Genomic DNA, 26,964 nt, shown 5'->3' on the forward strand with positions numbered 1-26,964 from the left:
GAGGCAGAGGCAGAGGCAGAGGTAGAGAAAAAGGCAGAGACAGAGGCAGAGGCAGAGGCAGAGGCAGAGGCAGAGGCAGAGGCAGAGGCAGAGGCAGAGGCAGAGGCAGAGGCAGAGGCAGAGGCAGAGGGATACTTGCAATTTTGTTTAGAAAAACAAAGGATGAATTAATTAACTCAAACTTTTTCCTTTATTCTTATTTTGTTTTGTGCCAGCCTAGGTCTGCTTCTGCCCTTGAGGTATCCAGGTACCATTGTGCACTGAGTAGGACTGAAAAGAACAAAGTTTATTCTGGTAGGTGGATTTCACAGGGTGTCAGTCGGAGTGAATGCAAAGGGATAAATAGCCTTCTTTAGTGATGGTTTTCAGTGAAATAGCTCTCTCTCATTGGGGGTATTAAGGGGTATATATAAACCTTGGTGTGTAGGTAGGAGTTTTCATAGTGAGGGTATATTACTGGCTGGTGTTCATATGCTGGGAATGTTCCTTTACCTGTGGAGGACTATTTGATTCCTGAACATATCCTTACAGGGAAAGAGGAAGGTTAATCTGTAATTTTGCCATGACTACCTCAAGGGTGGCAAAAGTGGGGATCATAGGGTTTATGTGCACAGGGCATGCACACCCAAAGCAAGGAGGAAAACAGTCCTACTCCTGCTGGTGTCAGGATGAGATTTTCAAGGCTTCGACACATCAAACTTACTCTTGCTCTGGATTGGCTCCCTTGGTTGCATGGCATTCCTGACTCACAGGTTTAATGCTTTGAAACAGTCTTACTGTAACCTAGACTGTCCTCAAAGTCACACTCTTTCTGCTAGCTTCCCTCATATTGCTTGCCATCATAGCCTACTGATTGTTTTAACTGTTTTTGGTCAGAAGTTTGAGCAGATTACAGCAGCTAGGTGAAATGAAGGTCTGCACACCAAGAGGCTTGGGGAAAACATCCCTCCTCAGTTCATCTGCTGAACATCAGCCTTCTGTTCTGTTGTGCAGGTAAAGGACTGAGGATGCTGCCTCCAATTTATCCTCAGCTTCTAAAGGCCGTGAAATCTATTCCCTGTTGTCTATGAGCTGGTAGTGGGAACTGCATCATCAGTATACTTAGAGAACTCCCATATCCACCACCAAAGTTCTATTGGAGTTCAAAATGAGAATGTGTTTGGGAACTGTTATATTGAATACCTAAATTTACATTTGAAAAGGACACTGTAGACTTGCAGACTTGTGCTCTCATGTTGCCAACAGTGGAATGTGCTAGTAGAGATTTGTCTCTACAACCTCTCAGTTCTGGAGGCCATATTAGGCTTCCTATCTTAATAGATATTTGGTCATTCAAAGATTTCTGGTGGGGTTGAAGACTGATTACAGTCTCATAGCCTATCAGGCTGTTTAACTCTGAAAATACATATTTTTTGTATAGTTATCTATACTAAACTAGCTAGCCAAGATATAATATAGATTTTAAGCCTTTCTTAAGCTGGAATGGATAACTAAATGTTCTGTTTAACTAAACAAGTGATTGTCTGTGTGTTGAGTATATCATATGCTTTATAAATTTTAGAATGGTAATAATTGTACTCAATTTATATATAAGTGAAAAGGCTTTTTAACTGGACAAAAAGGGATAAATGTTGTGGTTTGCCCTGGAGTTATCTGTATTTTGATGCTAACTCCACTGCCCCAAGGACAGCTGTCTAGTCATGTACTCAGGAATCAGGTGACTTCAGTAGAAACTTCTCCCCATTGAATTTGTAAAATACAGGTGAGGGGTAGGTACAGGATAGAAGGAGGCCTGTCATTGGAGGAGAAGGAAGGATGGGTGGGAGAGAAGTTTGAAGGAAGAGGAGGAGACTGGAACAGAAAGAGAAGAGGAGAGGGAGAGAGAGAGAAGCGCTGGCAGGACAATGGACGCTGATGTAAAGATCTCACTCTGTGTATTTACAGATTGTTATTAATGTTCCTAAGGGATGGATGGTACTGGGCTTTGCATGTTTAGGTGGGCAATTATATCTTACCAATTGGCTCAAAGAAAAAAAAGAAAAGGACAAAAATACATTAAGTAATAACAATTTCTGTATTAGTTTTCTTTGTGAATATGGACTTATTGCATGGGCATCTTAAATTTCATGGACACTTGTAACTTAGAAGCAATTTTTAAAGAAGTTTTATGAGATTAGTAGACAGATACTAGCTGAGGTCTTTATCAAACCATTGATTTAGAATCTTGTAAGCCTTCTTATGTTTAGAGGAATGAATATTACTTATGCTAAACCTGTGATGTGGATTAAAAGTGAAGGGGGAATTTAGGGAAGGACCTAACATAGAAGGTATGTTAGAAATGTCAGTGCTCCAAACCAAGTGAGTGAGCTTACACTTGCCACTTCAGAACCAAGGAGACTGGAGCAGGAGGATTGTACATTCAAGGCTACAGAATGAGCAATGGGCAATCCTGGGATATGTAGAGACCCTATCTACTCTTACCTTAAAAGAAAAGAAAGGGGAGATGGCAATACTTTATCTTCCTCTGCTGAAGCTGATTATATCACATCTCAGAGTTTTATGGGAAGTACACCCTCTCTGCAATACTACAACTGTAGCTGCTGCTTATATTGGAAATGTTTTCAAGTAAAACCGGGTCTTCATTTTCTAAAAGCCCTGCATCCATTCCAGAGAACTCAGCTTTCTCTGGGAACCTGTCATCCTGATATTTGGTCTGGCCAGCCTGGACAGTCTTTGTTTCTCTCACTCATTGTAGTTTTCTTTACACAATTACTAGCAATTATTCACTGTTACACTTTCCATAAATATTCTTTCCCTCTAATGTTCTAGGCCTCAAATTATATAAGAACTAAAAACAAGTTGCTTATAATAAATAAAATAGTGGTGCTCACTATTGTAGCAGTCACTGAACATTACCTTGCTATCCCTCTGAGCAGCAGTGATAGATGTGCTTTGAAACTCAAATAGCCACTTACTCTTGAGTATTAGAAGATCATTCATCCCTTCTATTCATATATTTGTAAGTTTCTAGGTATAGCAACCAACAACAAACAGTGGAACAATGTGTCTCTTTCTGAAAAAAAGACATAAAGTAGACTGTAAGTGCATGAGAAGATATTCATTAGTAGTCATGAAGGAAAAGCAAAACAAATCTATTGGGATGGAGATTTAAGGGAGATACATGTCAGTGATTAGAGAGTACTATATACTACTGGTAGAGTTCTTAAATGATACAGCCACTGTAGGAAAGTTCTATGACAATTTCTCAAAAATGAGAACATACTATATGGCATATCTGCATTGAGTTATGAACCCAAAAATATGAATGTAGAAGCTTAGATATTTGTACATTTTTTATTGTACAATAGTTGAAAGGAGGCACTCCAAGTGCCCATGGACAAAGAAATGGATAAACAAACCACACTACAAGCAGGCATGCAATAAAAGTTAGCATTAATTGGGAAGAAAATCTGATGACATGCCACAATACAGCCGATCCTTAAGAATATTCAACTAAATAAATTAGCTATTCACAAGAGGACAAAATGAACTTAGTCTAAAGCATCTAGAGTTTAAGGAGATAAAAAGGAAAGTCGTGGTAGCCAGGCACTGAGATTTAGCAGCAGTGGGCTCCTAGCTTCCATCTAGAAAAGTAAAATGTTTTCAGGAGATTCAAGGTGATGGTAGACAAAGAACAGCAGGAATATTATTAATGCCACTGAGCCATCCACTTATGATACTTAAGAGTCATTTTCATGTTGTGTATGCTTTATCACAGTACTTTAAGAATTCCATTCTGATCTTTTCTCACAGGGACTAAACCTTCTTCCCAGAGACATCATGGCCCTGGCCCCAGAATTGAGCAGACAGACAAAACTGAAAGAGGTCGCAGGGATCCACTGCAGGCTCCAACTGTCGACAACTGGAGTCAGATTCAGACCTTCAAGGCGAAGCCAGATGACCTCCTCATCTGTACTTACCCTAAATCAGGTAACCTGGTAGAGTAGTAGCCCCAGCCTCATCCTCTGAGCTATCTGAACTTCTCACCTAAGTTAGAACTACCTACAATGAGAAGCTGGCTCTTTTTGTCCCACAATGGGTGCTACTTCACATGTCTTATCCCTGGGATCTTGAAGCTTAGTCTCTTGTACCATTCATTTTTCTTGGGAAGAGGTGAGATTTGTGTCTACTCTTTTACCTTTCCCAGAGATCCAAAGTATTTCTTCTATAGCTAACAAGATCCTTGTTAGAACAGAAGGTAAAGCCAACATCTGCATCCACACCCGTTCATTAGTATGTTTGAAGAATAATCGTCTAACTCAATCTTTATGGTCTTCCCAGGGACAACATGGATTCAAGAAATTGTCGACATGATTGAGCAGAATGGGGATGTAGAGAAGTGCCAGAGGACCATCATTCAACACCGACACCCTTTTATTGAGTGGGCTCGACCACCCCAACCATCAGGTAAGAGACCATGATTCCATATATGTTCCTCTCCTGTCTAATCTCTGTCCTTGTCCCTTCATCTTCTCTTTTTCTTTCCTATCCTGTCTCTCTCCCTCCCCCTAGTTGCTATTTGGAACAGCATCATGCTGTATATTAGGCTGGCCTTGAACTCACTGAGATTCTCCTCTTCTGCCTCCTGAGTGTTGGGTTAAATGTATATGCCACCCCTTCCAGATCCATTTTTTTCTGTATTTCTACCAAATGTGAATCAGCAAGGAAGATAGATGCATATGAAGGCAAAATTCTGCCTAATGTTCTCATTATACCTTTGCTCTGGTCATGTGTAACTGCAGAATAGAGGAAGGAACAGAACTCTACTCATCAGCAGCTCACAGCCATCTGCTTTCAGTACTTTACCTTTCATAACCAAGTGGTTTCTGGACAGTGTCTTATGATTCAAAACACACACACAAACACACACACACACACACACAAACACACGCATGCACACACACATACACACATACACATATATACATGCACACAAACATACACACACATGCACACACATACACAGGCATATTAATACACACACATACACATGCACATACATACATATGCACACACACACACACACACACACACACACACACACACACACACACACGAGGAGGCAATTACTTTGTTCAATTGAAAAGCTATTTTCCCCGTGACGTTAACTGAACATTTTTCTTTTCATACATAGTTTCTAGTCTTGAGATTTCCTTGCTAAACATAATCCCTCATTGTTGTGAAATAAACCTTACTCAAGTTCTTACTTCAAGAGCAATATGTGGCCAGACTCTTCACCAAAATATAATATAATAACCTCCAGCTCATCTCTCCATAGAGCAGTTCTGCAACCTCATGAGTGGGCCTCCATTCTCTACTCTTTTGGCACTGTGCTCTTCCAAATTTTCCCCAGAATTGTCTGTGAAGCTTTGCTTACAGCATTTTAGGGCTTTTAAGCTTGATGTTCAAATTTCAGGACATATTATGAATCTGTCATGAAGCTCATCACAATTAGTCTATTGTTAGAAGCAGAGACAGATGCTAATGTGTTGCTCGACTTTTTTCTATTTAGTTTAATTTCCCATTGGGCTGCCAATCTGTGGGTGAACCTTTCTGGAAACCGCATTATGGATATACACACCCAGAGATACAGTTCATAGTCCAGTCAAGTTGACAATGGAAAGTAAGCATTATACCTTGTCACCTTCCAGACCTCATATCATAGAAGTAAGGTGGAACGTAAGTTTACACCATGCCCTCCCGCTGTATGTTTATAGTTAAATGCCACTTATTATCAGTCACAATTCTAGTTTTTTAAAAGTATCTCTGTTCCTTGTTTGACAGGTTTTCAGATTATTCATATAAGAGAATCTTTACCATTTTCTGTGGATCACAGTCCAGATTCAAATGTGCCGCCTAACAGAATGATTTCATGCAATCTTTGAAGCAATGCAGGACTAATTCTCTAACCTCTCCACTGCCATTATTTGAAGAGCCTGATTGCTAGATTAAAGGAAAGACCTTAGGGACAGTCTGCAATATCTTTATTTCATCTTACTCCAGTTTGTCTCAAAGATTCACAGAGAAAGTCCCTACAAGAGTTGTAAATAGAAGTGCAAACATCACAAACCATGTATCAGAAAGGATGTAATAGAAGAAACATCACTGCACAGAACCAGAGACATGTTTTTGATATGACAGGAAGGGAGGTGAAAAGAGTCTGCTCACTGTTTCTGATCAGCTCTGGCTCAAAAGAACAAATTTGGTTATTCTTGGCTTCCAGGTCATTATCCTCAAAATGATAGAGTGAATTCCTTGAGGTTCCAATAAGAGACTTCAGGTTTGGGTGTTGAGAGGGACACTAAGAGGAGTTTCCTTAGAGATGTAAGTCTTGTTAGGAGAATTGTTAACCCCATGGTCATACAGATAGACAGCAGCATGAAAGAGCACTGATGAGAATCCAAGCAACATGGTAAAATGTGGGAAGTCCATTCTTATAGGTCTCAGAGAAATTGGGGGGTTTCATGAACTCAGGCTGACTAATTCCTATACAGAAGCAAAAGGAGGAGGAGGAGGAGGAGGAGGAGGAGGAGGAGGAGGAGGAGGAGGAGGAGGAGGAATAATCCCAGTGTAGGAATGTAGAACTCCAGTGATGTGTGTGGGACACATCTATTGAAGTTGAACATGCTACACAGGTGTGGGATGTGTTGTCATTAGTGGCTTTCTATTCTCCTTGGGTCTGGTAGTTTGGGCATCTAAATTTTCTTTTTTTTTTTCTGGCTGTGTCTCTCAGGAGCGATCTACATCCGGCTCCTGTCAGCCTGCACTTCTGTGCTTCATCCATCTTGTCTAATTGGGTGGCTGTATATGTATGGGCCACATGTGGGGCAGGCTCTGAATGGGTGTTCCTTCAGTCTCTGTTTTAATCTTTGCTCTCTCTTCCCTGCCAAGGGTATTGTTGGTCCCCTTTTAAAGAAGGAGTGAAGCATTCACATTTTGATCATCCGTCTTGAGTTTCATTTGTTCTAGGCATCTAGGGTAATTCAAACATTTGGGCTAATAGCCACTTATCAATGAGTGCATACCATGTATGTCTTTCTGTGATTGGGTTAGCTCACTCAGGATGATATTTTCCAGTTCCAACCATTTGCCTATGAATTTCATAAAGTCGTTGTGTTTGATAGCTGAATAATATTCTATTGTGTAGATGTACCACATTTTCTGTATCCATTCCTCTGTTGAAGGGCATCTGGGTTCTTTCCAGCTTCTGACTATTATAAATAAGGCTGCAATGAACATAGTGGAGCACGTGTCTTTTTTATATGTTGGGGCGGCATCTTTTGGGTATATGCCCAAGAGAGGTATAGCTGGATCCTCAGGCAGTTCAATGTCCAATTTTCTGAGGAACCTCCAGACTGATTTCCAGAATGGTTGTACCAGTATGCAATCCCACCAACAATGGAGGAGTGTTCCTCTTTCTCCACATCCTCGCCAGCATTTGCTGTCACCTGAGTTTTTGATCTTAGCCATTCTCACTGGTGTGAGGTGAAATCTCAGGGTTGTTTTGATTTGCATTTCCCTTATGACTAAAGATGTTGAACATTTCTTTAGGTGTTTCTCAGCCATTCGGCATTCCTCAGCTGTGAATTCTTTGATTAGCTCTGAATCCCATTTTTTAATAGGGTTATTTGTTTCCCTGAGGTCTAACTTCTTGAGTTCTTTGTATATTTTGGATATAAGGCCTCTATCTGTTGTAGGATTGGTAAAGATCTTTTCCCAATCTGTTGGTTGCCGTTTTGTCCTAACCACAGTGTCCTTTGCCTTAGAGAAGCTTTGCAGTTTTTTGAGATCCCGTTTGTCGATTCTTGATCTTAGAGCGTAAGCCATTGGTGTTTTGTTAAGGAAATTTTTTCCAGTGCCCATGTGTTCCAGATGCTTCCCTAGTTTTTCTTCTATTAGTTTGAGTGTGTCTGGTTTGATGTGGAGGTCCTTGATCCACTTGGACTTAAGCTTTGTACAGGGTGATAAGCATGTATCGATCTGCATTCTTCTACATGTTGACCTCTAGTTGAACCAGCACCATTTGCTGAAAATGCTGTCTTTTTTCCATTTGATGGTTTTGGCTCCTTTGTCAAAAATCAAGTGCCCATAGGTGTGTGGGTTCATTTCTGGGTCTTCAATTCTGTTCCATTGTTCTATCTGTCTGTCTCTGTACCAATACCATGCAGTTTTTATCACTATTGTTCTGTAATACTGCTTGAGTTCAGGGACAGTGATTCCCCCTGAAGTCCTTTTATTGTTGAGGATAGTTTTAGCTATCTTGGGTTTTTTGTTATCCCAGATGAATTTGCATGTTGTTCTGTCTAACTCTCTGAAGAATTGGATTGGTATTTTGATGGGGATTGCACTGAATCTGTAGATCACTTTTGGTAAAATGGCCATTTTTACAATATTAATCCTGCCAATCCATGAGCATGGGAGATCTTTCCATCTTCTGAGGTCTTCTTCAGTTTCTTTCTTCAGTGTCTTGAAGTTCTTATTGTACAAATCTTTTACCTGCTTGGTTAAAGTCACACCGAGGTACTTTATATTATTTGGGTCTATTATGAAGGGTGTCGTTTCCCTAATTTCTTTCTCGGCTTGTTCTCTTTTGTGTAGAGGAAGGCTACTGCTTTATTTGAGTTAATTTTATACCCAGCCACTTTGCTGAAGTTGTTTATCAGCTTTAGTAGTTCTCTGGTGGAACTTTTGGGATCACTTAAATAAACTATCATATCATCTGCAAATAGTGATATTTTGACTTCTTCTTTTCCGATCTGTATCCCCTTGATCTCCTTTTGTTGTCTGATTGCTCTGGCTAGAACTCAAGAACTATATTGAATAAGTAGGGAGAGAGTGGGCAGCCTGAAGTGGATGTTCTCATGTGCTGAGCAGACTGTGCAATCATCTCCTGAATTGTGTTACAGGTGTGGACAAAGCCAATGCGATGCCAGCTCCAAGGATATTAAGGACCCATCTTCCCACTCAGCTACTGCCACCGTCTTTCTGGACAAACAACTGTAAGGTAAGACAGTAGCAGTTCCTATCGGGACTGGAGCAGGGAGCCCAGATCCTCAGGCCTTCACAGCCTGAGTGAGTATAGCTTCCTTAGCAGTACCCTGAACCTCTGAGACCTAATACTGTGCAGTAAAGTCAAACACCATGCTAGATTTAGTAGAGTGGTTCCCCAGAGGCTTTCAAATGTGATGTGAAGGCCGAGGGCAGACTGAGGTATTGGGGATCATGTGTTCTTCAGTGAAGCAGACTGGGAGTGGGGAAAGGGAACCATAGACTGTAGGCTATAGGAGGGCTTATGGAGTGGAGCACAAAGAAGACTGAGCAGATCAAGTGCAAAGGACTGATGTTCAAAGGGTAAATCCCAGTGGAGCTGCAGAGGAGGCTTGGATGGAGCCTCAGAAGCCTCCAGGCTGCTTTCACTCTTTCTAGGATTATGTCATGTGTCCCAGTGTCTTGTCTATTATGTTCCTGACACATTGAGAGTGTTGGACCATGGTAGGAGTATACCATGGGTATACCAAGGAGTATGCCAAGGGTACAGTAATCGTGCAGTGAAGGGAGCTGAGATTCAAGGATGAGGCAATGGCTTTTCTAAGAATAATCTTTTTCTTTTTTAAATGGAAATAGTGAAAGAAAGATAAAAAGGGACTAGAGAAATGGGCTCAGTGCTTAAGAGTATTGACTGTTCTTCCAGAGGACAAAGGTTCAGATACTAGCTCACAACTGTCTGTAACTTCAGTACTAGGGGATATGATGCCCTCTTCTGGTTTGTATGGGTACTGCTTGCACATGGGTCATGATCATACAAGCAGGCAATGCATCAATGTAAATAAAACCATCACTTTTACTATATTAATCCTGCCAATCCATGAGCATGGGAGATCTTTCCATCTTCTGAGGTCTTCTTCAATTTCTTTCTTCAGTGTCTTGAAGTTCTTATTGTACAGATCTTTTACTTGCTTGGTTAAAGTCACACCGAGGTACTTTATATTATTTGGGTCTATTATGAAGGGTGTCGTTTCCCTAATTTCTTTCTCGGCTTGTTTCTCTTTTGTATAGAGGAAGGCAACTGATTTATTTGAGTTAATTTTATACCCAGCCACTTTGCTGAAGTTGTTTATCAGCTTTAGTAGTTCTCTGGTGGAACTTTTGGGATCACTTAAGGATTTATATAGTAAAAATGGCCATTTTACCAAAAGCAATCTACAGATTCAATGCAATCCCCATCAAAATACCAATCCAATTCTTCAAAGAGTTAGACAGAACAATTTGCAAATTCATCTGGAATAACAAAAAACCCAGGATAGCTAAAGCTATCCTCAACAATAAAAGGACTTCAGGGGGAATCACTATCCCTGAACTCAAGCAGTATTACAGAGCAATAGTGATAAAAACTGCATGGTATTGGTACAGAGACAGACAGATAGACCAATGGAATAGAATTGAAGACCCAGAAATGAACCCACACACCTATGGTCACTTGATTTTTGACAAAGGAGCCAAAACCATCCAATGGAAAAAAGATAGCGTTTTCAGCAAATGGTGCTGGTTCAACTGGAGGGCAACATGTAGAAGAATGCAGATCGATCCATGCTTATCACCCTGTACAAAGCTTAAGTCGAAGTGGATCAAGGACCTCCACATCAAACCAGACACACTCAAACTAATAGAAGAAAAACTAGGGAAGCATCTGGAACACATGGGCACTGGAAAAAATTTCCTGAACAAAACACCAATGGCTTATGCTCTAAGATCAAGAATTGACAAATGGGATCTCATAAAACTGCAAAGCTTCTGTAAGGCAAAGGACACTGTGGTTAGGACAAAACGGCAACCAACAGATTGGGAAAAGATCTTTACCAACCCTACAACAGATAGAGGCCTTATATCCAAAATATACAAAGAACTCAAGAAGTTAGACCGCAGGGAAACAAATAACCCTATTAAAAAATGGGGTTCAGAGCTAAACAAAGAATTCACAGCTGAGGAATGCCGAATGGCTGAGAAATACCTAAAGAAATGTTCAACATCTTTAGTCATAAGGGAAATGCAAATCAAAACAACCCTGAGATTTCACCTCACACCAGTGCGATTGGCTAAGATCAAAAACTCAGGTGACAGCAGATGCTGGCGAGGTTGTGGAGAAAGAGGAACACTCCTCCATTGTTGGTGGGATTGCAGACTGGTAAAACCATTCTGGAAATCAGTCTGGAGGTTCCTCAGAAAATTGGGCATTGAACTGCCTGAGGATCCAGCTATACCTCTCTTGGGCATATACCCAAAAGATGCCTCAACATATAAAAGAGACACGTGCTCCACTATGTTCATCGCAGCCTTATTTATAATAGCCAGAAAATGGAAAGAACCCAGATGCCCTTCAACAGAGGAATGGATACAGAAAATGTGGTACATCTACACAATAGAATACTACTCAGCTATCAAAAACAACGAGTTTATGAAATTCGTAGACAAATGGTTGGAACTGGAAAATATCATCCTGAGTGAACTAACCCAATCACAGAAAGACATACATGGTATGCACTCATTGATAAGTGGCTATTAGCCCAAATGCTTGAATTACCCTAGATCCCTAGAACAAACGAAACTCAAGACGGATGATCAAAATGTGAATGCTTCACTCCTTCTTTAAATGAGGAAAAAGAATACCCTTGGCAGGGAAGGGAGAGGCAAAGATTAAAACAGAGACTGAAGGAACACCCATTCAGAGCCTGTCCCACATTTGGCCCATACATATACAGCCACCCAATTGGACTAGATGGATGAAGCAAAGAAGTGCAGACCGACAGGAGCCGGATGTAGATCGCTCCTGAGAGACACAGCCAGAATACAGCAAATACAGAGGCGAATGCCAGCAGCAAACCACTGAACTGAGAATAGGTCCCCTATTGAAGGAATCAGAGAAAGAACTGGAAGAGCTTGAAGGGGCTCGAGACCCCAAAAGTACAACAATGCCAAGCAACCAGAGCTTCCAGGGACTAAGCCACTACCTAAAGACTATACATGGACTGACCCTGGACTCTGACCCCATAGGTAGCAATGAATATCCTAGTAAGAGCACCAGTGGAAGGGGAAGCCCTGGGTCCTGCTAAGACTGAACCCCCAGTGAACTAGTCTATGGGGGGAGGGCGGCAATGGTGGGAGGGTTGGGAGGGGAACACCCATAAGGAAGGGGAGGGGGGAGGGGGATGTTTGCCCGGAAACCGGGAAAGGGAATAACACTCGAAATGTATATAAGAAATACTCAAGTTAATAAAAAAAAAATGGAAAAAAAAATAAAACCATCACATAATTTAAGCTTTAAGGATTGTTTTGAAAGGACTAAACTATTTATAGATAGCAGAAATATTGGTGGAGTTCCTACAATCAAATGACTTGTATTGTCTGTAAAGGTGGGTGAGGAATGCCAATTCTATTCCTGGCATTACTGAGACCAGCTATCATGAAATCACTGAGGAATACCTCTTGATATTATCTGAGATCAAATAAGCTGAGGAAATTCCCAAGTTACAAAAAATATAACTGAAATAAAATTAAGAAAAGCATAATTATCATGGACCTGTGCAGTGGTATTTGATCCCCTGGATAATTCAGCAACATTAGCTTTAATGTTTGCACAGGGATTGAAACAGAACATGAACACAAGGAGATAAGAGAATGAGGAGAGAGCATAGGAATCATGGGTCATCATCTTCCATGTATATGTAGGTGGAGGAGTTGAGCTCTGTGGTACTGAGAACCGTCTTCAATGGGTGTATTTTCAGTTTTGAATGAGTGAGGTTATTAAGTATATAAAACAAGCCAAAGAAAATGAACAAATAGAAAGCAGCAGGCAAATGGAAGGGTGGAGAGAGAGAGAGGGGGGGTGGGGAGGGAGCGAGGGAGGGAGGGAGAGAGAGAGAGAGAGAGAGAGAGAGAGAGAGAGAGAGAGAGAGAGAGAGAGATAACAAACAACAAATCAGGTCCTCAAGCAGAAATTGCCTGGACAAGCCCTCTTGAAACTGACACTTGTTGTTCCCAGCACAGAGATTCTCAGGCAGAGCATAGAGTGTCCCTGGGCAAGGCTTCCAGGTCAAGGAACAAATCACAGTAGAAAGATAATATTACAAAGGGAGGACTCACAAACATCTAGCAAAAACTACTGATGAATCTCCATTGGGATAGCCAGTCAATTTACTCATAAAATACCCAGGCTGATCAGAATATTCCTCCAAGTAAAGGACAGGTAGGAAAGAGATAACATCAGGAGATCCTGTGCTCACACCATTTTCAAGAAACTGAGGAAATTCAAGCATCAGCTGGAGTTTCACACTGAGGTTTCTCTCTATGGCTAAGGTTTCCAAGAGCTGATCTTCTAGTATCTCTTTCCCAATGGGCTAAACAAAGTAACACCTTTACAAAAGAGTTCACCTTCCAGATGTTCTCAGTAACTGGTTTTTACTTGGGATATTTTGCTCTTCTCTTCCCTCCTTGTCACAGAGTTCATGGAGTAGTCTCTCCCCAGATAAGGGATCTTGGAGTACACTTAGAAAAATATATTTGGTGTTGAAGTGCGTATGGAGTAACCCAACTTCTGAAGCCAGCTTCTCAGTGAATTCAAACAACAGAAGGAAATTTACCAATATAGTATACATTGTAGGTGGTAAAGAAGACTGTAGGCAACTTCTGGGTAGTCTTGTGTCATCTGTCAAAGGTTTTAAAGATTAATTCCCTATTCTTACCCTGGACTATAAGCTCTTACAAATCAGCATAAGATGACCCCAGTACAAGAAACACCAGTATATCTAACAGAAATACACATGATCTTATCTGAAGAGTCATCTCAGCTCAGATCCCCAGATTACTACTGTGATCATGATCATACATTACAACATACATACATACATACATACATACATACATACATACAACATACATAAGGAAAGAGACCTTCATGAGGGTGTCTGCTAAAGAACAGTTCAAGTTGGCTCCTAAAAACTTCTGACAAACCTGTTATATGCAAAAATAAGAAAATGTTAATGCGGCTGCTCCCAAACCCCGTGGGAGAGAGACTTCACCGCCTGGACAGGTAGGCACTCCTGAGACTGCAGAGCAGAAGAGACCACCAACATTGCCCAACCCTGCCCACATCCCTGGCCCAAGAGGAAACTGTATATGACCTCTGGGTTCCCTTGGATAAGGGCACAGCAGCAGCGGGTCAAGAGCGTCTGAGACACCCCCAGAACCTGAAGGGACCGACCAGATAAACAGTTCTCTACACCCAAATCCTGTGGGAGGGAGAGCTAAACTTTCAGAGAGGCAGACAAGCCTGGGAAACCAGAAGAGACTGCACTCTGCACACATTACTGATTCCAGAGGAAAACACCAAACGCCATCTGGAACCCTGGTGCACGGAAGCTCCTGGAAAGGGCAGCACAGAACTTCCTAGTTGCTACCCCCACGGAGAGCTCGTAGGCAGCACCCCACAAGCAAACTTGAGCCTCAGCACCACAGGTAAGACCAACCTTCCTACTCCAAGCGACCTCCCTAGTGAACTCAGGACACAGGCCCACAGGAACAGCTAAAGACCTGTAGATAGGAAAAACTACACGCCCGAAAGTAGAACACTCTGTTCCCATAACTGACTGAAAGAAAACAGGAAAACAGGTCTACAATACCCCTGAAACACAGTATTATAGAACAGTCTAGCCACTGTCAGAAATAGCAGAACAAAGTAACACCAGAGATAATCTGATGGTGAGAGGCAAGCGCACGAACCCAAGGAACAGAAACCAAGACTACATGGCATCATCAGAGCCCAATTCTTCCACCAAAGCAAACACTGAATATCCAAACACGCCAGAAAAGCAAGATCTAGTTTCAAAATCATATTTGATCATGATGCTGGAGGACTTCAAGAAAGATGTGAAGAACTCCCTTAGAGAAACACAGGAAAACATAAAGAAACAAGTAGAAGCCTACAGAGAGGATTCACAAAAATCCCTGAAAGAATTCCAGGAAAACACAATCAAACAGTTGAAGGAATTAAAAATGGAAATAGAAGCAATCAAGAAAGAACACATGTAAACAACCCCGGATATAGAAAACCAAAAGAAGAGACAAGGAGCTGTAGATACAAGCTTCACCAACAGAATACAAGAGATGGAAGAGAGAATCTCAGGAGCAGAAGATTCCATAGAAATCATTGACTCAACTGTCAAAGATAATGTAAAGCAGAAAAAGCTACTGGTCCAAAACAAAGAGGAAATCCAGGACTCAATGAGAAGATCAAACCTAAGGATAATAGTTGTAGAAGAGAGTGAAGACTCCCAACTTAAAGGACCAGTAAATATCTACAACAAAATCATAGAAGAAAACTTCCCTAACCTAAAGAAGGAGATACCCATAAGCATACAAGAAGCCTACAGAACTCCAAATACATTGGACCAGAAAAGAAACTCCTCCCGTCACATAATAGTCAAAACACCAAACGCACAAAATAAAGAAAGAATATTAAAAGCAGTAAGGGAAAAAGGTCAAGTAACATATAAAGGCAGACCTATCAGAATCATACCAGACTTTTCTCCAGAAACTATGAAAGCCTGAAGATCCTGGACAGATGTCATACAGACCCTAAGAGAACACAAATGGCAGCCCAGGTTACTGTATCCAGCAAAACATAGATGGAGAAACCAAGATATTCCATGACAAAACCAAATTTAAACAATATCTTTCTACAAATCCAGCACTAAAAATGATAATTAATGGTAAAACCCAACATAAGGAGGCAAGCTACACCCTAGAAGAAGCAAGAAACTAATCGCCTTGGCAATGAAACAAAGAGAAGAAAAAGCACACAAACATAACCTCATATCCAAAAATGAATATAACAGGAAGCAATAATCACTATTCCTTAATATCTCTCAACATCAATGGACTCATCTCCCCAATAAAAAGACATAGATTAACAAACTGGATACGCAACAAGGACCCTGCATTCTGCTGCCTACAAGAAACACACCTCAGAGACAGACAGACACTACCTCAGAGTGAAAGGCTGGAAAACAACTTGCTGAGCAAATGGTCAGAAGAAGCACGCTGGAGTAGCCATTCTAATATCAAATAAAATCAATTTTCAACTAAAAGTCATCAAAAAAGATAAGGAAGGACACTTCATGTTCATCAAAGGAAAAATCCACCAAGATGAACTCTCAATCCTAAATATCTATGCCCCAAATACAAGGGCACCTACATACGTAAAAGAAACCTTACTAAAGCTCAAAACACACATTGCACCTCACACAATAATAGTAGGAGATTTCAACACCCCACTCCCATCAATGGACAGATCATGGAAACAGAAATTAAACAGAGACGAAGACAGACTAAGAGAAGTCACGAACCAAATGGACTTAACAGATATTTATAGAACATTCTATCCTAAAGGAAAAGTATATACCTTCTTCTCAGCTCCTCATGGTACTTTCTCCAAAATTGACCATATAATTGGTCAAAAAACGGGCCTCAACAGGTACAGAAAGATAGAAATCATCCCATGCGAGCTATCAGACCATCACGGCCTAAAGCTGGTCTTCAATAACAAAAAGGGAAGAACGCCCACATATACGTGGAAGTTGAACAATGCTCTACTCAACGATAACCTGGTCAAGGAAGAAGTAAAGAAAGATATTAAAGACTTCTTAGAATTTAATGCAAATGAAGGTACAACATACCCAAACTTATGGGACAAAATGAAAGCTGTGCTAAGAGGAAAACTCATACCTCTGAGTGCCTGCAGAAAGAAACAGGAAAGAGCATATGTCACCAGCTTGACATCACACCTAAAAGCTCTAGAACACAAAGAAGCAAATACACCCAGGAGGTGTAGAAAGCAGGAAATAATCAAACTCAGAGCTGAAATCAACCAAGTAGAAACAAAAAGGACCATAGAAAGAATCAACAGTACCGAAAGTTGGTTCTTTGAGAAAATCAACAAGATTGATAAACCATTAGCCAGACTAATGAGAGGACACAGAGAGTGTGCCCAAATTAACAAAATCAGAAATGAAAAGGGAGACATAACTACAGATTCAGAGGAAATTCAAAAAATCATCAGATCTTACTATAAAAGCTTATATTCAACAAAACTTGAAAATCTGCAGGATATGGACAATTTCCTAGACAGATACCACGTACCGAAGTTAAATCAGGAACAGATAAACCAGTTAAACAACCCCATAACTCCTAAGGAAATAGAAGCAGTCATTAAAGGTCTCCCAACCAAAAAGAGCCCAGATCCAGACGAGTTTAGTGCAGAATTCTATCAGACCTTCATAGAAGACCCCGTACCATTATTATCCAAACTATTCCACAAAATTGAAACAGATGGAGCACTACCAAATTCCTTCTATGAAGCCACAATTACTCTTATACCTAAACCACACAAAGACCCAACAAAGAAAGAGAACTTCAGACCAATTTCCCTTATGAATATCGACGTAAAAATACTCAATAAAATTCTGGCAAACCGAATCCAATAGCACATCAAAACAATCACCCATCATGATCAAGTTGGCTTCATCCTAGGCATGCAGGGATGGTTTAATATACAGAAAACTGATTTATTTCAGTTAATTTTATACCCAGCCACTATGCTGAAGTTGTCTATCAGCTTCAGTAGTTCTCTGGTGGAACTTGCAACCACCATGATTTTTTCAACGTGAGCCATTATATAAACAAACTGAAAGAACAAAAGCACATGATCATTTCATTAGATGCTGAGAAAGCATTTGACAAAATTCCACACCCTTTCATGATAAAAGTCCTGGAAAGAATAGGAATTCAAGGCCCATACCTAAACATAGTAAAAGCCATATACAGCAAACCAGTTGCTAACATTAAACTAAATGGAGAGAAACTTGAAGCAGTCCCACTAAAATCAGGGACTAGACAAGGTTGCCCACTCTCTCCCTACTTATTCAATATAGTACTTGAAGTTCTAGCCAGAGCTATCAGAAAACAAAAGGAGGTCAAGGGGATACAGATCGGAAAATTAGAAGTCAAAATATCAGAGCTATCAGAAAACAAAAGGAGGTCAAGGGGATAGAGATCAGAAAAGAAGAAGTCAAAATATCACTATTTGCAGATGATATGATAGTATATTTAAGTGATCCCAAAAGTTCCACCAGAGAACTACTGAAGCTGATAGACAACTTCAGCATAGTGGCTGGGTATAAAATTAACTGAAATAAATCAGTAGCCTTCCTCTACACAAAAGAGAAACAAGCCGAGAAAGAAATTAGGGAAACGACACCCTTCATAATAGACCCAAATAATATAAAGTACCTCAGTGTGACTTTAACCAAGCAAGTAAAATATCTGTACAATAAGAACTTCAAGACTCTGAAGAAAGAAATTGAAGAAGACCTCAGAAGATGGAAAGGTCTCCCATGCTCATGGATTGGCAGGACTAATATAGTAAAAATGGCCATTTTACCAAAAGCGATCTACAGATTCAATGCAATCCCCATCAAAATACCAATCCATTTCTTCAAAGAGTTAGACAGAACAATTTGCAAATTCTTCTGGAATAAGAAAAAACCCAGGATAGCTAAAACTATCCTCAACAATAAAAGGACTTCAGGGGGAATCACTATCCCTGAACTCAAGCAGTATTACAGAGCAATAGTGATAAAAACTGCATGGTATTGGTACAGAGACAAACAGATAGACCAATGGAACAGAATTGAAGACCCAGAAATGAACCCACACACCTATGGGCACTTGATTTTTGATAAAGGAGCCAAAAGCAGCCAATGGAAAAAAGATAGCATTTTCCGCAAATGGTGCTGGTTCAACTGGAGGTCAACATGGAGAAGAATGCAGATCAATCCATGCTTATCACCCTGTACAAAGCTTAAGTCCAAGTGGATCAAGGACCTCCACATCAAACCAGATACACTCAAACTAATAGAAGAAAAACTAGGGAAGCATCTGGAACACATGGGCACTGGAAAAAATTTCCTGAACAAAACACCAGTGGCTTACGCTCTAAGATCAAGAATCGACAACTGGGATCTCATAAAACTGCAAAGCTCTGTAAGGCAAAGGACACTGTGGTTAGGACAAAACGGCAACCAACAGATTGGGAAAAGATCTTTACCAATCCTACAACAGATAGAGGCCTTATATCCAAAATATACAAAGAACTCAAGAAGTTAGACCGCAGGGAGACAAATAACCCTATTAAAAAATAGGGTTCAGAGCTAAACAAAGAATTCACAGCTGAGGAACGCTGAATGGCTGAGAAACACCTAAAGAAATGTTCAACATCTTTAGTTATAAGGGAAATGGAAATCAAAACAACCCTGAGATTTCACCTCACACCAGTGAGAAAGGCTAAGATCAAAAACTCAGGTGACAGCAAATGCTGGCGAGGATGTGGAGAAAGAGGAACACTCCTCCATTGTTGGTGGGATTGCAGACTGGTACAACCATTCTGGAAATCAGTATGGAGGTTCCTCAGAAAATTGGACATTGAACTGCCTGAGGATCCAGCTATACCTCTCTTGGGCATATACCCAAAAGATGCCGCAACAGATAAAAAAGACACGTGCTCCACTATGTTCATAGCAGCCTTATTTATAATAGCCAGAAGCTGCAAAGAACCCAGATGCCCTTCAACAGAGGAATGGATACAGAAAATGTGGTACATCTACACAATGGAATATTACTCAGCTATCAAAAACAATGACTTTATGAAATTCGTAGGCAAATGGTTGGAACTGGAAAATATCATCCTGAGTGAGGTAACCCAATTACAGAAAAATACACATGGTATGCACTCATTGATAAGTGTCTATTAGCCCAAATGCTTGAATTACCCTAGATGCCTAGAACACTTGAAACTCTATACGAGTGATCAAAATGTGAAATTTTCACTCCTTCTTTGAAAGGGGAACAAGAATATCCTTGGCAGGGAATAGAGAAGCAAAGATTAAAACAGAAACAGAGGAACACCCATTCAGAGCCTGCCACACATGTGGCCCATACATATACAGCCACCCAATTAGACAAGATGGATGAAGCAAAGAAGTGCAGGCAGACAGGAGCTGGATGTAGATCTCCTCTGAGAAACACAGCCAGAATACAGCAATACAGAGGCGAATGCCAGCAGCAAACCACTGAACTGAGAATAGGACCTTCATTGAAGAAATCAGAGAAAGAACTGGAAAGCTTGAAGGGTATCGATACACCATATGAACAACAATGCCAAGCAACCAGAGCTTCCAGGGACTAAGCCACTACCTAAAGACTATACATGGACTGACCCTGGACTCTGACCTCATAGATAGCATTGAATACCCTAGTAAGATCATCAGTGTAAGGGGAAGCCCTGGATCCTGCTAAGACTGAACGCCCAGTGAACGTGATTACTGGAGGGAGGGCGGCAATGGTGGGAGGATGCGGAGGGGAACACCCATAAAGAAGGGGAGGGGGAGGGATTAGGGGGACGTTGGCCCGTAAACCGGGAAAGGGAATAACACTCCAAATGTAAATAAATACTCAAGTTAAAAAAACAAATAAATAAAAAAACAAACAAAAAAAATGACAAAAAAAGAAAATGTTAATGCTGTACCAAATAAATCATTGTATCAAATATCACATAAAGAAAGTATATGTGACTTTAGGTTGAATCATCAAATAAAGCAATGGTGTTTTATAATTGCTTACACATATATGTATATATCATTATATATTATATACATTATATATTATATATACATATTTAACGATTTATATATACAACACAGAAAATTAAAAACCAGAACGAGCCTAACCCTCAGACTGTGTGCATCTGAATAGAGAAATGTATGGACATGGAAAGGGATGAATGAGGGCTGAGGAAAGGTGAGAGTTATGCCATGTGGCTGGAAAGCACATCCCTGAAAAGGAAAGATGAAACTCCTAAAATGTCAGTCAATACTGAGGTGAAAGACAGCCTGAGTACAAAGTGCAAGAATTAAATTAAAAAATAAATAAATAATCTGACACTTTAGAAAATTCTTTCCATTGGTGCACAGCAGCATTTTGACTTGGAGAATACAAGGGCAAGATAACAAAGTCTCCCAACAGGGTCCTTATTGAAATGCACCTAGTGTTTGCTTATTCTGTGTAGAAACACACAGATTTTAAAGTGATCATCATGGAAGAAAGTGTGTGCTCATATCAAGTAGGATCCACGGTGCTGCTCCACGTCAAAACAGCAGGTGGAGCAATTGCTTTCTCAGAAATCAGGCTGAGGTTTCTGGAAGGCTCAGTGGCTCTGTAGTTGATTCAGAGTATGTAGAGGAAGAGTTTGCCCCTGATAACAAAAGGGAAATCAAGAATTGAGATAAATTTTAATGAGTTAGGGCTGGGCTGGGAGTATCATAATTGGTGACATTGCTCTAGGCTGAGCCTCAGTGCCAGGGCAGGAGAGCTGAGCATTCCCCAAAAGGACTCACCCAGAGGGACAACTAGGGAGTTCCAATATTTGTGTTCCTTTAACTCACCTCTCTTCTTCTCCAAAGTACCTTTATGTGGCTCGAAACGCCAAAGATGCATGGTTTCCTACCAACACTTCTACAGAATGTGCCAGGTGCTCCCCAATCCAGGCACCTGGAATGAGTATTTTGAAACCTTCATCAATGGAAAAGGTAAATAAAAATGCATTGTCCCTCTGTGGTTTTACCCCGATTAGGCTGAGCTGAGAGAACAACCCCTGACAGTTGATCCCCCAGAGTTTCCTGTGCCTCCTATCCTGGCCTCTATTCGGGGATTCCTGACCTATAGACTTTCCTCAGCCTGTGTGACCCTGTCATAATATCAGGGTGCAAGTGATTGTGCATAATCAATATGAAGCCACTTTAATTCTCATATTAAAGAAAAGCCCCCAATACTGACAGAAACTACGTGACCTCAGAATCGAGCAGCTCAGTGATGCTGGGAAATATCTAATACAGAATTTTTCCTTCTCTGATGTACCTGAAGCCAGAAAAAAGAAAAAAAGAAAGAAAGAAAGAAAGAAAGAGAGAGAGAGAGAGACAGAGACAGAGACAGAGACAGAGACAAAGAAAGAAAGAAAGAAAGAAAGAGAGAGAGAGAAAGAGAGAGAGAAAGTAAAAGAAAAAAGGAAAGTCAAACTTTCCTGACTTGGAATATTTGTGTCCATGAAAACAATTCTTGTTTTTCACAGTAAGTTGGGGATCTTGGTTTGACCATGTGAAAGGATGGTGGGAAATTCGAGACAGATACCAGATTCTCTTCCTCTTCTATGAAGACATGAAGAGGGTAAGTAAATTACTTCTTCAGCATCAGGGACAGGGAAGCTGCTTTAGGAATGTGGTTCTGACAGGGATGTCTGGATAAATGTGATAGTGTGAAAACTCTTTTCCAGTCCAACTAATGCTACCCTCACTCACAGGACCCAAAGCGTGAAATCCAGAAGGTAATGCAGTTCATGGGCAAGAATTTGGATGAAGAGGTCGTGAATAAAATAGTCCTGGAGACATCGTTTGAGAAAATGAAAGACAATCCTTTGACAAATTTTTCCACAATCCCCAAGACTATCATGGACCAGTCCATTTCCCCTTTCATGAGAAAAGGTCTGTGGGGCTTATTTATCTCTAATTCTGAGGCAGTCCCTCTCCAATCCACATATTGTGATTCTAAGAAAGCTAGAGATTTGTTCCTAGTGTACAAGAAGCTCTACAAAGCAAGTCTTACAGATAACTAAGACAGACTCCCCTTGGTGCACACCTCCTTGGGATCCCTGCCTGCGGTTAGACTCATCAGAGCTGACATCTAGTTTGATTCTGTCTCCAAATCATGACTCATGACACTTTCAGGACTTTCAGCATGTATTACTGAGACCCAGGCCCTTAATGCTTCCTAGATTTTGAAAGAAAAAAATCTGATTATCCCTGGTGATTCACTTTTAAGTGGGGAATGTTATTTTTTAAAGTTAGTATACTCAATAACTTTCTAAAACTCAACAGTTTGATGATTTCACACAGATCCTCAGTAAACCCACTTTCCAAAAAGGTAGATACAGAATGAAACCCATCCCACTGTCTCATTAACATCTGCACTTTTTTCCACTGCTATGCAACCAGGACTAGGTTTTATAAACAGCTGCAGAACTTTTTTTCTTTTACTTTCAGCACATGAGTTAATCCATTGCCCTTGCAGTATTCCCTCTTTTCTCTCTTAGACTTTGGTAAGGTTTGAGAAGCACCCTTTTTCCCAGTCTATCCATGTCCACTCTTCTCTGCACTCACTTGTGTTTGCTTCTTTGCTTGCTTGCTTTGGCCATAAAAACACAACTAAGAATACCATGACAGAAACCTGTTCACTAACACAAACCGTGATTACCTTACATACTTTTGCTTACCAGAATATGAGCTATCCCTCCAGGAAAAGAAATACTGATCTCTACGCATGACTATCTATACAGGACTCATGGATATCCTGTTATTCTTCCAAGTATTTCTCTTATTATAGATATTGTGTCCATATTTTTATGATTAATGCTACAATGAACATTTCTTGTTCATCAAGTTGGACAATTTTCTTTAAGAATCACAAGTGTTACAGTGATTATCTCTCTAAAATTATTTAAAATAATAAAAATAGAATCTCGTTCCAATAACATAATTTACTAAAAACAATTCATAGAAATAAACGATGCAGTTCAATACATTCTTACAAACAAATAAAACTAAGTGATCAAAGTAAAAAGAATTCCATCAGCTTGGTTGATATCCTGCCATATCCTTTGCAGGCAATCTTTCCTTCAGAAGAAAATATTCCCATTTCTCACTGTAAGTTGGTTTTGTTTGTTCTTAGGTGGCATATACTTGGAGTGTCACAATATGTATTTTCTTATGCCCCAGATCTCTGGCCAGTATAACATCTTAAGATCTCCTTGTATGGCTATATGTCTACCATTCCTTCATTTTCATAATTGTTACTACCTAATATGTGTGTGTAGCACAGTAGAGCCAAGATTCTGGGTCACATTGAATTGATTGATTTTATTTAGATGCCAGCGCCCCAGCACAAAGACAACTAAACCCCCTTCTCATTCAGGAGAGGTAAAGTGGTGAGGAATTGAGCTCCTGTCAGGACAGCACCAATGTGGGTACTGCACACTCCAGTCAGGGATACAGTCTGTCAACCACACACTGATGCTTTTGTCTGGCCTTTGTCCTTTAGGAATTGTGGGTGATTGGAAAAACCACTTTACTGTGGCCCAGAATGAGAGGTTTGATGAAATCTATGAGCAAAAGATGGATGGAACCTCTCTAAACTTCTGCATGGAACTCTGATCAAGATGAGAAGATAGACATCAAGGACAGGAGTCTGTCTGCAAGCCTCAATCCAGCCAAAGGAAGATCAGAAAGCAAACTGTAAATGCCAAGGACTGTGACACCGACTCTGTTATTACTGACATCACATTACAATTCACAAAATCATATTATGTCCAGTGTATACTTTCTCCACTATTCAGTACAAATCAGTAAGATGGCTTAATAAGCTAATAAATAAACAAACTTGAATAGTATAAATTTTATGATGACATCTTTCTAGGAGGTATAGCCTATATTCTAACTCTAAATAACTATCTTATGCACAAAAACACAAATATTAGAAATCATCTAAATGAATGTACAGAAATTCCTAATGTCTTTCTGCTCAATCAGTATTTTTCCTGGTTACAGTGGGAAGACTCAGTTTGTGGACAACTTGTTGCAACATGCTCACTGGAACATTTTCTACCTGGTAGGAGGAAATTGAGGGAAGGACTTCAAGGAGATGTCAGAAATCCAAATCTTAATAAACGGAATCCTAGTTCTGAGTCATAAAAGAAACAGAAGAAAGGCATGAGGGTGACCTTTGGAAAGCACAAATTGTGTCTTGATAAAAGCAGAATGGAAGCTTTGTGTTCAACTTGCCGCCAATTTGCATTTTGATCTCCTGTCATCTCTTCTGAGGAACAGCTTGTACTTTTGCCCACTTTAGCAGAGTCTATCTGCATTTGCTTGCCAGCATACTTCCTTCCACCTCCCACTCGCTCCATGTCTTGGGCATCCTTTTACTCCCAGTAACCAGGCAATATGGAGAACACAGCATGTTGCATGACTGAATGATGGCTCAGAAGACAGAAAGGCACACATGTTTAGGTCACAAACTCTCAGCACTTACCCTTTTACTTTAGTTGCAGACATCAGCACTGCTAAGTTGAGATCAGCAGGAGCAGCCTGTGGTGTGAGCAGGAGCCTGGGGTATTTAGCATGAGCTAGAATGCCATTTGCTTTCTAGCACTCAATCCTGCAATGGCCATGTGATGAGGATGTGGGCACAGCATGTGTTACTACCAGCAAGAGCTATGAGAAGGTGTAGTACAAGTTAGTGGGTGGAAGCTAAGAAACTGGAACATGGCCTAGAAGAGAATGAGTGCTCCTGGCCCTTGGTCTTCCTTTCCCTTGTTTCTTGGCCATGAAAAATTCAATAAAATAAGGTGGATAGTTTTGCTTTGCCATTTACCCTCACCATGATATTCTGTCCATCTCTCCACAGAATGTAAATTCCAAACCCAAGAGCTAAAATAAAGCTTTTGTCTTTATAAGTTGCTTTTCCCAGATAATTGTTATAATGAAAGAAAGCTCACTAATACATTCCCAATGATGTGGTTATAAAATACTAGAAAAGTCTGAAATTTTGTTGAACTTATAGACAATCGCTTGGTTACTGCCGAAATCTAACAATATGTGTATAGTTAATTAACAATGTCTATTATATTAAAAAATTATATCCTAATTGTATTGTAAAATTTTATTGTTTGGTTCTAAGTCTTGAAATTATTCAAAGTTTCTCTAGGTAGAGAGTCCCCTCTTACAATCCAAACTAAACTGAAATCCCTACATCTGCCTCCTGTCAGGGTTAAGTTCATAAGAGCCCAGAGTCACTCTAGCCTATAAAAAGAATGACTCTGGTCTCCAACCATCTACTGGTTAACTGTAGATTTAAGGTAAACTTTGGAAACATAATAGTGTCGAACTTAAGCCTCTTTTGGCTTTATTTTTCTGGGAGTTTCCTTTGTATTCAGAAATTAAAATAGCAGAACTTGAAAGAGATAAATTGTAAAACGTACTATGTTGGCTTTGTACACGATTGTATTCATAATTTACACATTGGCAATTTTTAACTATTACTTTTAGAGAAAAGAATTAATCAAGTAAATGAAACATTACATCAGAAGAGTAGTTAAGTAACTGTTAGAACGTTTATAAACATTTTAGTTTTACTAGCATTGACTTATGATTATTTTACTAGCACGTCTCTATATACACAAAATTCAATAAAAGAGTTTCAGTTACTCCATTTGTTTGCTATCAATCATTTATTTATTTCTGCTCATTATAAATACTGATAACAGACTGGGTGCAGGAAAATGGATAGTAAAAATGATTCAGTCCAGTTTAAGAATGAGCCAATTAATAAGCTCATGCAACCTTCCTCAGCAGACCTCTCTTACATCTGGTATCACTAACACCTTGAGGTCTCCAATGCTTTTTGTCCTTCATGGTTACAGCTTTACTCTTGGATTTTGGGGGTACTGTTGAGGATCAGGGATCCATCCCCTTCTGTGGCAGTCTCAGTTCAGACTGACACCTTTTAAACAAATGTGCATGTTCAGAAGTTGAAGTCTGCTATAGGTGGAGTTTTTCCTCAGTGTATGTTCATATCATCCCACAGCAGAGCAGGGGATTACAGGTAACAATCACAGCCTCTTTTTCAGCATACACCTTAGCTGAAATTTTCACTTTGTCTTTTCCTAGTCAGTAATCTGCAGATTTTTTTCCA

The 26,964-nt window shown here is 40.1% G+C and overlaps 1 pseudogene across 1 annotated transcript; it reads left to right on the forward strand.

Annotated features, from left to right (window-relative positions):
* Positions 1-3,840: 3,840 nt before the first annotated feature.
* Positions 3,841-25,010, forward strand: LOC148003319 (sulfotransferase 1C2A-like; annotated as a pseudogene). The gene is made up of 7 exons (XR_015628975.1): positions 3,841-3,990; positions 4,342-4,467; positions 8,967-9,064; positions 21,627-21,752; positions 22,292-22,386; positions 22,520-22,700; positions 24,313-25,010. The product of XR_015628975.1 is annotated as a sulfotransferase 1C2A-like (transcript).
* Positions 25,011-26,964: the final 1,954 nt, after the last annotated feature.

This window comes from Rattus norvegicus, chromosome 9 (genome assembly GCF_021556685.1).
Source record: "Rattus norvegicus strain SHRSP/BbbUtx chromosome 9, alternate assembly SHRSP_T2T, whole genome shotgun sequence".
NCBI classification, from domain to species: Eukaryota; Metazoa; Chordata; class Mammalia; order Rodentia; family Muridae; genus Rattus; species Rattus norvegicus.